The 15380-nt window shown below is 46.4% G+C and overlaps 1 protein-coding gene across 1 annotated transcript in view; it reads left to right on the forward strand.

Annotated features, from left to right (window-relative positions):
* The first annotated feature begins 2665 nt into the window (after nt 1–2665).
* Nucleotides 2666–15380, forward strand: part of slc25a22a (solute carrier family 25 member 22a) — a 95448-nt gene continuing 82733 nt past the window's right edge. Inside the window, exon 1 of the mRNA XM_036961212.2 lies at nt 2666–2806. The gene's annotated coding sequence lies outside the window, so the exon portion shown is untranslated. The remainder of the gene's footprint in view (nt 2807–15380) is intronic.

Below are 15380 nucleotides of genomic sequence, written 5' to 3' on the forward strand. Positions count from 1 at the left end.
TAGACTATACACATAGACCGTGTTCCATCAGGTAGACTATACACAGACAGTGTTCCATCAGGTAGACTATACACATAGACAGTGTTCCATCAGGTAGACTATACACATAGACAGTGTTCCATCAGGTAGACTATACACATAGACAGTGTTCCATCAGGTAGACTATACACACAGACAGTGTTCCATCAGGTAGACTATACACATAGACAGTGTTCCATCAGGTAGACTATACACATAGACAGTGTTCCATCAGGTAGACTATACACATAGACAGTGTTCCATCAGGTAGACTATACACACAGACAGTGTTCCATCAGGTAGACTATACACATAGACAGTGTTCCATCAGGTAGACTATACACATAGACAGTGTTCCATCAGGTAGACTATACACATAGACAGTGTTCCATCAGGTAGACTATACACAGACAGTGTTCCATCAGGTAGACTATACACATAGACAGTGTTCCATCAGGTAGACTATACACATAGACAGTGTTCCATCAGGTAGACTATACACACAGACAGTGTTCCATCAGGTAGACTATACACATAGACAGTGTTCCATCAGGTAGACTATACACACAGACAGTGTTCCATCAGGTAGACTATACACATAGACAGTGTTCCATCAGGTAGACTATACACATAGACAGTGTTCCATCAGGTAGACTATACACATAGACAGTGTTCCATCAGGTAGACTATACACACAGACAGTGTTCCATCAGGTAGACTATACACATAGACAGTGTTCCATCAGGTAGACTATACACATAGACAGTGTTCCATCAGGTACACTATACACATAGACAGTGTTCCATCAGGTAGACTATACACATAGACAGTGTTCCATCAGGTAGACTATACACACAGACAGTGTTCCATCAGGTAGACTATACACATAGACAGTGTTCCATCAGGTAGACTATACACATAGACAGTGTTCCATCAGGTAGACTATACACATAGACAGTGTTCCATCAGGTAGACTATACACAGACAGTGTTCCATCAGGTAGACTATACACATAGACAGTGTTCCATCAGGTAGACTATACACATAGACAGTGTTCCATCAGGTAGACTATACACATAGACCGTGTTCCATCAGGTAGACTATACACATAGACAGTGTTCCATCAGGTAGACTATACACATAGACAGTGTTCCATCAGGTAGACTATACACATAGACAGTGTTCCATCAGGTAGACTATACACAGACAGTGTTCCATCAGGTAGACTATACACATAGACAGTGTTCCATCAGGTAGACTATACACATAGACAGTGTTCCATCAGGTAGACTATACACACAGACAGTGTTCCATCAGGTAGACTATACACATAGACAGTGTTCCATCAGGTAGACTATACACACAGACAGTGTTCCATCAGGTAGACTATACACATAGACAGTGTTCCATCAGGTAGACTATACACAGACAGTGTTCCATCAGGTAGACTATACACATAGACAGTGTTCCATCAGGTAGACTATACACACAGACAGTGTTCCATCAGGTAGACTATACACATAGACAGTGTGCCATCAGGTAGACTATACACATAGACAGTGTTCCATCAGGTAGACTATACACAGACAGTGTTCCATCAGGTAGACTATACACATAGACAGTGTTCCATCAGGTAGACTATACACAGACAGTGTTCCATCAGGTAGACTATACACACAGACAGTGTTCCATCAGGTAGACTATACACAGACAGTGTTCCATCAGGTAGACTATACACAGACAGTGTTCTATCCCATTCTATTCAACCCTATCCCATTCTATTCTATTCTATTCTATCCCATTCTATTCTATTCTATCCCATTCTATTCAACCCTATCCATTCTATTCAACCCTATCCCATTCTATTCAACCCTATCCCATTCTATTCTATTCTATCCCATTCTATTCAACCCTATCCCATTCTATTCAACCCTATCCCATTCTATTCAACCCTATCCCATTCTATTCTATTCTATCCCATTCTATTCTATCCCATTCTATTCAACCCTATCCCATTCTATTCTATTCTATCCCATTCTATTCCAACCCTATCCCATTATATTCTATTCTATTCTATCCCATTCTATTCTATTCTATCCCATTCTATTCTATTCTATCCCATTCTATTCAACCCTATCCCATTCTATTCTATTCTATCCCATTCTATTCTATTCTATCCCATTCTATTCCAACCCTATCCCATTCTATTCTATTCTATCCCATTCTATTCAGTCCTATCCCATTCTATTATATCCCATTCTATTCAATCCTATCCCATTCTATTATATTCTATCCCATTCTATCCAATTCTATTCTATTCTATCCAGTCGACGGTAATCCTTTGCGTCCCTATCAAGAGTCTCTCGATTGATCTTTTATTCTCAAGGTCACTGGGTTTAAAATAATCGTCACGATGATGCAGTGTGCCTTCACGTCCTCCCTTTTCCCAACTCTTCTCCTCGGCTACACGCACACTGTTGCGGTCACTGGAAATGTACCGTTAGGTTGTACATGCAAATCCCTGGACCTACCACTAGAGGACATAGATCCTTGTTATTCCCTTTTTTACGAGTCGTTTCCATAATCACCAACCAGCCCTTCTCTTCTCCCTCGGTTGCTCGTTTGCTCCCCCTCTCTCTCCTTACTCTTCACCTCAAAGGGACACCAACGCTAGTAACACACCAGCAGGTTGGCGAAGCAGACTGTCAAGCGACAAGGACACGAGAGGGAAAAGCTATTTTTAACCCCAGATATTATCCATCTGAAATAACGGAAACTGCACAACACGGTACGTGAATAGTGGGTTAACTATTAGAATGGAAGTATTTCTGACACAGCATTGTCTTTATATGGATAACGGAGAAATGATAGTAGCCTGCTCTAATTTACCCTACCTGAGAAATATGGATGCATATTGACTTTTGAAGAATCACAACAAAAAAAAATAGTTGCATTACCAAATGTAGTGAGTAACATTTATGTTATTTTGTGGCAATCACTTCCTCTCAGTAAACAGCACATCATTTCCCGTTATGTGCCAAGATATGATTGTGATGTGACGTGAATAGCCTTTGATTTGACGTATGGAAGATGGTTGAAGTAACAGTATACCGGTAGCCCATCAATTAAATAGCGCTGTGGTTATTGCGACTCTTTGCCGCCTCTCCACATGCTATAGCTGGGGGTTGCAAATAACGTAGGGTACAATGGGCCGACCGATCTGACATCCAACGCCTCTGCTGGTAGCCGTGAGGACACGGATTTGCTCGGGAAATGCTGATTTGGTAGCTCTGACCGGGTCCAGATGTGTTTTTATCCCCGGGTTAGCGGTTCATGTTTCCCTCCCAGGCCATGTAGACCTGTAGCAGGCAGGCTGTGTGTGTCTGGTTAGAGGGAGGGCGTGATGATTGTCGTGACCGCCTGAAGTCAACGTCAGATGCCGGTGTGTGCGCGACAGCGAATGGGAGAGAAGGAGAGTGCGTGAGTAGAGGATATTACAACTCAAATTGCGGCAGTTGTGATCATCCGTAATTGTGTGTGTGTGTGTGTGTGTGTGTGTGTGTGTGTGTGTGTGTGTGTGTGTAGTGTGACCTTTGGCTTATTATCCATTCTGCTACATTCAAGACTTGTAGCACGATTTGAATTCTAGCAAGTCAGACACTGCAGGACTGTAGGATGGTGCGAGACAGTACCATTCAGGTGGTCGACCATTCTATTGCAGCTGTGAAATGATTTGAGTCCTGTCCTCGGACTGATAACCTGTGATATCCATGCCTTTGAACACAGGAGGTAGCTGAGGGGAGAACGGCTCATTATAATTGGCTGGAACCGAGTGAATAGAATGGTGTCAAACACATGGGAACCATATGTTAGAAGTGCTGGATGCCATTCCAGCCACTACTATGAGCCTGTCCTCCCCAATTACCGGCCGGCCGCCTTTGATGAATGGAAAGAAGGATGCCTATCTGTTAGGGTTGGTAATGTCAAATCAAATTGTATTAGTCACATGTGCCGAATACATCAGGTGTAGTAGACCTTACAGTGAAATGCTGAATACAACAGTGAAATGCTTACTTACGAGCCCCTAACCAACAATGCAGTACAAATAAGAATAAGAAATTAAAGTAACAAGTAATTAAAGAGCAGCAGTAAAATAACAATAGTGAGACTATTTGCAGAAGGGTAACGGTACAGAGTCAATGGCGCTCCGGTACCGCTTGCCATGTTGTAGTAGAGAGAACAGTCTATGACTAAGGTGGCTGGAGTCTTTGGCAATTTGTAGGGCCTTCCTCTGACACCGCCTGGTATAGAGGTCCTGGATGGCAGGAAGCTTTGCCCCAGTGATGTACTGGGCCGTTCACACTACCCTCTGTAGTGCCTTGCGGTTGGAGTCCGAGCAGTTGCCATACCAGGCAGTGATGCAACCCGTCAGGATGCTCTCGATGGTGCAGCTGTAGAACTTTTTGAGGATCTGAGGACCCATGCCAAATCTTTTCAGTCTCCTAAGGGGGAATAGGTTTCGTCGTGGACCATGTTTGTTTGTTGGTGATGTGGACACCAAGGAACTTGAAGCTCTCAACCTGCTCCACTATATCCCCGTTGATGAGAATGGGGGCGTGCTCGGTCCTCTTTTTCCTGTAGTCCACAATCATCTTCTTTGTCTTGATCACGTTGAGGGAGAGGTTGTTGTCCTGGCACCACACGGTCAGGTCTCTGACCTCCTCCCTAAAGGCTGTCTCATCATTGTTGGGGAACAGGCCTTCCATTGTTGTGTCATCAGCAAACTTAATGATGGCGTCGGAGTCGTGCCTGGCCATGCAGTCATGAGTAAACAGGGAGTACAGGATGGGACTGAGCATGCACCCCTGAGGGTCACCCGTGTTGAGGATCAGCGTGGCAGATGTTGTTACATACCCTTACCACCTGGGAGCGGCCCGTCAGGAAGTCCAGGATCCAGTTGCAGAGGGAGGTGTTTAGTCCCAGGGTAGGAGTAAGCATTTTCCTGTTTGCTTATGGCGGAGCACAGCTCATTGAGGGTGTTCTTAGTGCCAGGCTCACTGTGGTGGTATGTAGACAGCTATGAAAAATATAGATGAAAACTCTCTTGATAAATAGTGTGGTCTTCAGCTTATCATGAGATACTCTACCTCAGGCGAGCAAAACCTGCATCCCTGCTTTGATGCACCTGTACTGACCTCGCTTTCTGGATGATAGCGGGGTGAACAGGCAGTGGCTCGGGTGGTTGTTGTCCTTGATGATCTTTATGGCCTTCCTGTGACATCGGGTGGTGTAGGTGTCCTGGAGGGCAGGTGTGATGCGTTGTGCAGACCTCACTAGCAGTTGCCGTACCAGGCGATGATACAGCCCGACAGGATGCTCTCGATTGTGCATCTGTAGAAGTTTGTGAGTGCTTTTGGTGACAAGCCGAATTTCTTCAGCCTCCTGAGGTTGAAGAGGCGCTGCTGCGCCTTCTTCACCCCGCTGTCTGTGTGGGTGGACCAATTCAGTTTGTCCGTGATGTGTACGCCGAGGAACTTAAAACTTACTACCCTTTCCACTACTGTCCCGTTGACGTGGATAGGGGGTGCTCCCTCTGCTGTTTCCTGAAGTCCACGATCATCTCCTTTGTTTTGTTGACGTTGAGTGTGAGGTTATTTTCCTGACACCACACTCCGAGGGCCCTCACCTCCTCCCTGTAGGTCGTCTCGTCGTTATTGGTAATCAAGCCTACCACTGTAGTGTCGTCTGCAAACTTGATGATTGAGTTGGAGGCGTGCGTGGCCACGCAGTCGTGGGTGAACAGGGAGTACAGCAGAGGGCTCAGAACGCACCCTTGTGGGGCCCCAGTGTTGAGGATCAGCGGGGAGGAGATGTTGTTGCCTACCCTCACCACCTGGGGGCGGCCCGTCGGGAAGTACAGTACCCAGTTGCACAGGGCGGGGTCGAGACCCAGGGTCTCAAGCTTGATGATGAGTTTGGAGGGTACTATGCTGTTAAATGCTGAGCTGTAGTCGATGAACAGCATTCTCACATAGGTATTCCTCATGTCCAGATGGGTTAGGGCAGTGTGCAGTGTGGTTGCGATTGCGTCGTCTGTGGACCTATTTGGGCGGTAAGCAAATTGGAGTGGGTCTAGGGTGTCAGGTAGGGTGGAGGTGATATGGTCCTTGACTAGTCTCTCAAAGCACTTCATGATGACGGAATTGAGTGATACGGAGCGGTAGTCGTTTAGCTCAGTTACCTTAGCTTTCTTGGGAACAGGAACAATGGTGGCCCTCTTGAAGCATGTGGGGACAACAGACTGGTATAGGGATTGATTGAATATGTCCGTAAACACACCGGCCAGCTGGTCTGTGCATGCTCTGAGGGTGCGGCTGGGGATGCCGTCTGGGCCTGCAGCCTTGCGAGGGTTGACATGTTTAAATGTTTTCACGCCGGCTGCAGTGAAGGAGAGTCCGCACTATAGACAACCCCACTATAGACAACCACATTATAGACAACCCCACTATAGACAACCACACTATAGACACTATAGACAACCCCACTATAGACAACCACACTATAGACACTATAGACAACCCCACTATAGACACTATAGACAACCCCACTATAGACAACCCCACTATAGACACTATAGACAACCCCACTATAGACACTATAGACAACCCCACTATAGACACTATAGACAACCCCACTATAGACACTATAGACAACCCCACTATAGACACTATAGACAACCCCACTATAGACAACCCCACTATAGACACTATAGACAACCCCACTATAGACACTATAGACAACCCCACTATAGACACTATAGACAACCCCACTATAGACAACCCCACTATAGACACTATAGACAACCCCACTATAGACACTATAGACAACCCCACTATAGACAACCCCACTATAGACACTATAGACAACCCCACTATAGACAACCACACTATAGACAACCCCACTATAGACAACCCCACTATAGACACGATAGACAACCCCACTATAGACACTATAGACAACCCCACTATAGACACTATAGACAACGCCACTATAGACAACCCCACTATAGACACTATAGACAAACCCACTATAGACACTATAGACAACCCCACTAAAGAAACTATAGACAACCCCACTATAGACACTATAGACAACCCCACTATAGACACTATAGACAACCCCACTATAGACACTATAGACAACCCCACTATAGACAATATAGACAAACCCACTATAGACACTATAGACAACCCCACTATAGACACTATAGACAAACCCACTATAGACACTATAGACAACCCCACTATAGACACTATAGACAACCCCACTATAGACAACCCCACTATAGACACTATAGACAAACCCACTATAGACACTATAGACAACCCCACTATAGAAACTATAGACAACCCCACTATCGACACTATAGACACTTTAGACAACCACACTATAGACACTATAGACAACCCCACTATAGACAACCCCACTATAGACAACCCCGCTATAGACAACCACACTATAAACAACCACACTATAGACACTATAGACAACCCCACTATAGACACTATAGACAACCCCACTATAGACAACCCCAATATAGACAACCCCACTATAGACACTATAGACAGCCACACTATAGACAAACCCACTATAGACAACCACACTATAGACACTATAGACAACCCCACTATAGACACTATAGACAACCCCACTATAGACACTATAGACAACCCCACTAACCCTAACCCCAACAGATAAAAATGTCCTCCTGTGTTCTACCTTCAACATTTACCCCCAATATAATCCCCATACTTTAACGATGACAGCTTCTCCATCCTGGAGGGGGAGATCAACCATTTCCAGGACCAGGGACATGTACTAGTCTGTGGAAACCTAATTGCCAGAACTGGACCAGAACCTGACACCCTCAGCACACAGGGGGACAAACACCTACCTGGAGGTGACAGCATTCCCTCCCAAATATGCCCCTTAGACACAACAATGACAAAACAACCCACAAAAATGGGTCACAACTCCTGCAGCTCTGTCACTTGCTGGGTCTGTACATTGTCAATGTTGGGCTTCGAGGAGACTCGTATGTGAGGTACACCTACAGCTCATCTCTTGGCAGTAGTACTGTAGACTACTTTATCACTGACCTCAACCCAGAGTCTCTCAGAGTGTTCACAAACACAAACACACAGAGCCCCAGGACAGCAACACAATTAGACCCAACCAAATCATGAGAAAACAAAAATATAATTACTTGACACGTTGGAAAGAATTAACAACAAAACAGAGCAAACTAGAATGCTCCTTGGCCCTAAACAGAGAGTAGAATCACAGTGGCAGAATACCTGACCACTGTGACTGACCCAAACTTAAGGAAAGCGTTGAGGCAGACATGGCTCTCAAGAGAAGACAGGCTATGTGCTCACTGCCCACAAAATGAGGTGGAAACTGAGCTGCACTTCCTAACCTCCTGCCCAATGTTTGACCATATTAGAGACACATATTTCCCTCAGATTACACAGATCCACAAGGAATTTGAAAACAAATCCAATTTTGATAAACTCCCATATCTACTGGGTGAAATTCCACAGTGTTTCATCACAGCAGCAAGATGTGTGACCTGTTGCCACGAGAAAAGGGAAGAACAAACATGATTTTTTATTTATTTTCCCTTTTGTACTTTAATTATTTGCACATCGCTATAACACAGTACTTAGCCTAGGTGGAGAGAGAGAGAGGAAGAGAGACAGAGGCAGAGAGACAGAGGCAGAGAGACAGAGGCAGAGAGACAGAGGCAGAGAGAGAGAGAGGAAGAGAGACAGAGGCAGAGAGACAGAGGCAGAGAGAGAGAGAGGAAGAGAGACAGAGGCAGAGAGACAGAGATATGACAGAGGCAGACGGAGAGAAGACAGAGGCAGATGTAGAGATGGGAGAGGCAGACAGAGAGAAGGGAGAGGCAGACGGAGAGATGGGAGAGGCAGAGAGACAGCGGCAGAGAGACAGAGGCAGAGAGACAGAGAGAAGACAGAGGCAGACGGAGAGAAGACAGAGGCAGACGTAGAGATGGGAGAGGCAGACAGAGAGAAGGGAGAGGCAGACGGAGAGATGGGAGAGGCAGACAGAGAGATGGGAGAGGTAGACAGAGAAAAGGGAGAGGCAGACAGAGAGAAGTGAGAGGCAGACGGAGAGATGGGAGAGGCAGACAGAGAGATGGGAGAGGCAGACGGAGAGATGGAAGAGGCAGATGGAGAGATGGGAGAGGCAGACAGAGAGATGGGAGAGGCAGACAGAGAGAAGACAGAGGCAGACAGAAGGAAGGGAGAGGCAGACAGAGAGATGGGCGAGGCAGACGTAGAGATGGGAGAGGCAGACAGAGAGATGGGAGAGGCAGACAGAGAGATGGGAGAGGCAGACAGAGAGATGGGAGAGGCAGATGGAGAGATGGGAGAGGCAGACAGAGGGAAGGGAGAGGCATACAGAGAGAAGACAGAGGCAGACAGAGGGAAGGGAGAGGCAGACAGAGAGATGGGCGAGGCAGACGTAGAGATGGGAGAGGCAGACAGAGAGATGGGAGAGGCAGACAGAGAGATGGGAGAGGCAGACAGAGAGATGGGAGAGGCAGACAGAGAGAAGACAGAGGCAGACAGAGAGATGGGAGAGGCAGACAGAGAGATGGGAGAGGCAGACAGAGAGATGGGAGAGGCAGACAGAGAGAAGGGAGAGGCAGACGGAGAGATGGGAGAGGCAGACAGAGAGATGGGAGAGGCAGACAGAGAGATGGGAGAGGCAGACAGAGGGATCGGAGAGGCAGACAGAGAGATTGGAGAGGCAGACGCAGAGATGGGAGAGGCAGACAGAGAGAAGACAGAGGCAGCAAACAGAGATAAGACAGAGGCAGACAGAGGGAAGGGAGAGGCAGACAGAGAGATGGGCGAGGCAGACGTAGAGATGGGAGAGGCAGACAGAGAGATGGGAGAGGCAGACAGAGAGATGGGAGAGGCAGACAGAGAGATGGGAGAGGCAGACAGAGAGGAGACAGACGCAGCAAACAGAGATAAGACAGAGGCAGACAGAGAGATGGGAGAGGCAGACAGAGAGATGGGAGAGGCAGACAGAGAGATTGGAGAGGCAGACAGAGAGATGGGAGAGGCAGACAAAAAGAAGGGAGAGGCAGACAGAGAGATGGGAGAGGCAGACAGAGAGATGGGAGAGGCACACAGAGGGAAGGGAGAGGCAGACAGAGAGATGGGAGAGGCAGACAGAGGGAAGGGAGAGGCAGACAGAGAGATGGGAGAGGCAGACAGAGAGATGGGAGAGGCAGAGAGAGAAGGGAGAGGCAGCAGACAGAGGGAAGGGAGAGGCAGCAGAGAGATGGAAGAGAGAGAAGGGAGAGGCAGCAGACAGAGGGAAGGGAGAGGCAGCAGAGAGATGGGAGAGGCAGAGAGAGAAGGGAGAGGCAGCAGACAGAGGGAAGGGAGAGGCAGCAGAGAGATGGGAGAGGCAGAGAGAGAAGGGAGAGGCAGCAGACAGAGGGAAGGGAGAGGCAGCAGACAGAGGGAAGGGAGAGGCAGCAGAGAGATGGGAGAGGCAGAGAGAGAAGGGAGAGGCAGCAGACAGAGGGAAGGGAGAGGCAGCAGACAGAGGGAAGGGAGAGATAGACAGAGATATGGGATGGATAAATAATGACAGAGAGATGAAATTCAGTGGTATTAGGTTTATAACCTTTCCTTCATCAGGAAGTAGTCATCTGATGTATTTGCGACACCACAAATATGATCCTTCCTGTTGCATAACTTTCTAACTGTCTCCATAAATAGAATCACACTCCGGTGTCGACTCCAAACCAGGTATTAGAATCCATGACAACCGCCGTTCCGGTGCAGGGAGTCCTTTCAAAAGACAGACTTGATACAAAAGTAATGTAGAGATGGTATAGTCCTGTGAGACTACGTTGGTTATGTAGAGATGGTATAGTCCTGTAGAGATGGTATAGTCCTGTGAGACTACGTTGGTTATGTAGAGATGGTATAGTCCTGTAGAGATGGTATAGTCCTGTAGAGATGGTATCAGGGAAAATAACCTCACACTCAACGTCAACAAAACTAAGGAGATGATTGTGGACTTCAGGAAACAGCAGAGGGAACACCCCCCTATCCACATCTATGGAACAGTAGTGGAGAGGGTAGTAAGTTTTAAGTTCCTCGGCGTACACATCACAGACAAACTGAATTGGTCCACCCAGACAGACAGCATCGTGAAGAAGGCGCAGCAGCGCCTCTTCAACCTCAGGAGGCTGAAGAAATTTGGCTTGTCACCAAAAGCACTCACAAACTTCTACAGATGCACAATCGAGAGCATCCTGTCGGGCTGTATCACCGCCTGGTACTGCAACTGCTCCGCCCACAACCGTAAGGCTCTCCAGAGGGTAGTGAGGTCTGCACAACGCATCACCGGGGGCAAACTACCTGCCCTCCAGGACACCTACACCACCCAATGTCACAGGAAGGCCATAAAGATCATCAAGGACAACAACCACCCGAGCCACTGCCTGTTCACCCCGCTATCATCCAGAAGGCGAGATCAGTACAGGTGCATCAAAGCTGGGACCGAGAGACTGAAAAACAGCTTCTATCTCAAGGCCATCAGACTGTTAAACAGCCACCACTAACATTGAGTGGCTGCTGCCAACACACTGACTCAACTCCAGCCACATTAATAATGGGAATTGATGGGAAATGATGTAAATATATCACTAGCCACTTTAAACAATACTACCTAATATAATGTTTAGATACCCTACATTATTCATCTCATATGTATACGTATATACTGTATTCTATATCATCTACTGCATCTTTATGTAATACATGTATCACTAGCCACTTTAACTATGCCACTTTGTTTACATACTCATCTCATATGTATATACTGCACTCAATACCATCTACTGTATCTTGCCTATGCCGCTCTGTACCATCACTCATTCAGAGTTTCAGTTGGTAAAGTAGAGATGGTATAGTCCTGTGAGAGTTTCAGTTGGTAAAGTAGAGATGGTATAGTCCTGTGAGAGTGTCAGTTGGTAAAGTAGAGATGGTATAGTCCTGTGAGACTACGTTCATTGGTAATGTAGAGATGGTATAGTCCTGTGAGACTACGTTGGTAATGTAGAGATGGTATAGTCCTGTGAGACTCCGTTCATTGGTAATGTAGAGATGGTATAGTCATGTGAGACTCCGTTCATTGGTAATGTAGAGATGGTATAGGTCAGAGAGCGTTTGAGAGGCAGGTTTATGATACGCTCCTAGGCTCCGCTTGTGTTTGCAGTTCAGAATGTGCAGCTCAGGGTTGTGAGGTGCTGACAACCGTCACTGGCAGGGAACTTGTAAACAACAAGTGTGAACCCTTAGCCCAGGGTTAACAAATGCTTGTGTGAAAACACAGGCTAATCTAGCCTGGGACCAGTCTAGCATGGGCCTAATCTAGCCTGGGGCCAGTCTAGCCTGGGGCTAATCTAGCCTGGGGCCAGTCTAGCCTGGGGCCAGTCTAGCCTGGGGCTAATCTAGCCTGGGGCTAAGAACAATGCAGTGTTCTTCTATCAGTAGTCAGGTCAGAAGAGTGAGAAGAGATAGGTTGTGTGACTGCCAGAGATTATCGATTTACAAGGCTTCCATGCTCATCCAGAGGCGGCACTCCTAGTGGTCGGGGACTTTAAAGCAGGGAAACTTAAATCTGTTTCACCTCATTTCTACCAGCATGTTACATGTGTAACCAGAGGAGAAAAAAACTCTAGACCACCAGCCTTTCAAAGCACCTCATGACTACAGATGTGAGTGCTACAGGTAGTCATTTAGACAGGTTATCTTAGTGTTCTTGGGCACAGGGACTATGGTGGTCTGCTTGAAACATGTTGAAACATGTTGGTATTACAGACTTGGTCAGGGACAGGTTGAAAATGTCAGTGAAGACACTTGCCAAGCAGAGTATATGTCCTGGTAATATGTCTGGTCCTGCGGCCTTGTGACTGTTGACCTGTTTAAAGGTCTTATTCACATTGGCTACGGAGAGCGTGATCGCACAGTTGTCCGAAACAGCTGGTGCTCTCATGCATGCTTCAGTATTGCTTGCCTCGAAGCGCGCATAGAAGTCATTTAGCTCGTCTGGTATTCTCGTGTCACCGGGCAGCTCATGGCTGTGCTTCCCATTGTAGTCCGTAATAGTTTGCAAGCCCTGCCACATCCGACGAGCATCGGAGCCGGTGTAGGATTCAATCTTAACCCTGTATTGTTTGATGGTTAGTCGGAGGGCATAGCTGGATTTCTTATAAGCGTCTGAATTTCCCTCTCCTTGAAAGTGGCAGCTCTAACCTTTAGCTCGGTGACAATGTTGCCTGTAATCCATGGCTTCTGGTTGGGATATGTACGTACGGTCAATGTGGGGACGACGTCGTCGATGCACTTATTAATGAAGCCGGTAACTGAGGTGGTGTACTCCTCAATGCCATCGGATGAATCCCGAAAGTTATTCCAGTCTGTGCTAGTGAAACAGTCCTGTAGTTTAGCATCCGTTTCATCGGCCCACTTCTGTATTGAGCGCATCACTGGTACTTCCTGTTTGAGTTATTGCTTGTAAGCAGGAATCAAGAGGATAGAGTTATTGTCAGATTTGCCAAATGGAGGGCGAGGCAGAGCTTGTTTTTGTTTGGTTATGACCTTACACAGCTCGTTGAGTGTGGTCTTATTGCCAGCATCGGTTTGTGGTGGTAAATAGACAGCTAAGATGAAAACTCTCTAGGTCAATAGTGTGGTCTACAGCTTATCATGAAATCCTCTACGTCAGGCGAGAAAAACCTTGAGACTTCCTTAATATTAGAGATTGCAGCTGTTGCTGACAAAGAGACACACCCCCCCCTTGAGTCTCCCCACCGATTCCCTTTGAAGTGAACTTTTGACCAGGGTGGAATACAGTCCCTTCACAAAGACTAATTCCACATATTGTTTTGTTACAGACTGAATTCAAAATGGACTTCTTCCTCACCCGTCTACACACAATACCCTATTATGACAAAGTGAAAACATGTTTTTAGAAATACACTAATATCTCATTTACACAAGTATTTACACCCCTGAGTCACCTTTGGCAGCGATTACAGCTCTGAGTGTTTCTGGGGTAAATCTCTAAGAGCATTGTGCAACTTTTGCCCGTTATTCTTTAAAGAATTCTTCAAACTCTGTCAAATTGGTCAAATGCTTGTCACTGCTAGACAACCATTTGCAGGTATTGCAGTAGATTTTCAAGTAGATTGAAGTCAAAACTGTAACTCGGCCACTGTCTTCTTGGTAAGCAACTCAAGTGTAGATTTGTGTTTTAGGTTATTGTCCTGCTGAAAGGTGAAATCTCTCAGTGTCTGGTTGAAAGCAGACTGAACCAGGTTTTCCTCTAGGATTTTTCCCGTGCTTAGCTCCATTCAGTTGATTTTTTATCCTGAAAAACTCCCCAGTCCTTAACGATTACAAGAATACCCATAACATGATGCAGCCATCATTGTGCTTGGTGTGAGTGGTACTCAGTAATGTGTTGTATTGGGTTTGCCCCAAATATTTTCAGGACAAAAAGTGAACTGCTTAGAAACATGTTTTGCAGTATTACTTTAGTGCCATGTTGCAAACAGGATGCATGTTTAGTCATCTTTCAGACAGGATAGACTATCTATCAATCATTCATTCATTCACTGCACCCAGCCTGCCACGGGAGTTGCTGGTCCGCGATGAGACAAACCCGGACGAAGCTAGGCCAATTGTGCATCGCACCACGGACCTCCCCGTCGCAGCCGGTTGGTTACGAACCCAGAGTCTCTGGTAGTACTGTGCCCTCAACCACTGCGCCACCCGGGAGGCCCTTGACTAATGTTTTTAGGAGTGCGACTGCATCTAGGGTATTACGCAAGGTTCAATTTAGATCTTCAGTTAGCTGGTTAACAGATTTTTGAACTCTGACGTCCTTGGGTAGGTGGAGGGAGTCTGGAAGGTAATCTAGGAATCTTTGGGTTGTCTGAGAATTTATAGCATGACTTTTGATGCTCCTTGGTTGGGGTCTGAGCAGATTATTTGTTGCGATTGCAAACATAATAAAATGGTGGTCCGACAATCCAGATGCATTATGTGTCATTAGAGCAGGTGTTCTTACAATCAATCATAACTTAATAGGGTCATATTGATTGGCTTGAAGGGCATTTTAGAGCGTGCAATATTTCCCTATAACTCACAGTATATCAACAGGGTAGAATTCAATGGCTTTACTTCATTCTATAACTCACAATATAATGAAACAGCAGGGAGCAGGTCTCGAACCCT

Source organism: Oncorhynchus mykiss, chromosome 2 (genome assembly GCF_057628025.1).
Source record: "Oncorhynchus mykiss isolate SJ-2025 chromosome 2, ASM5762802v1, whole genome shotgun sequence".
Lineage (NCBI taxonomy): Eukaryota > Metazoa > Chordata > Actinopteri > Salmoniformes > Salmonidae > Oncorhynchus > Oncorhynchus mykiss.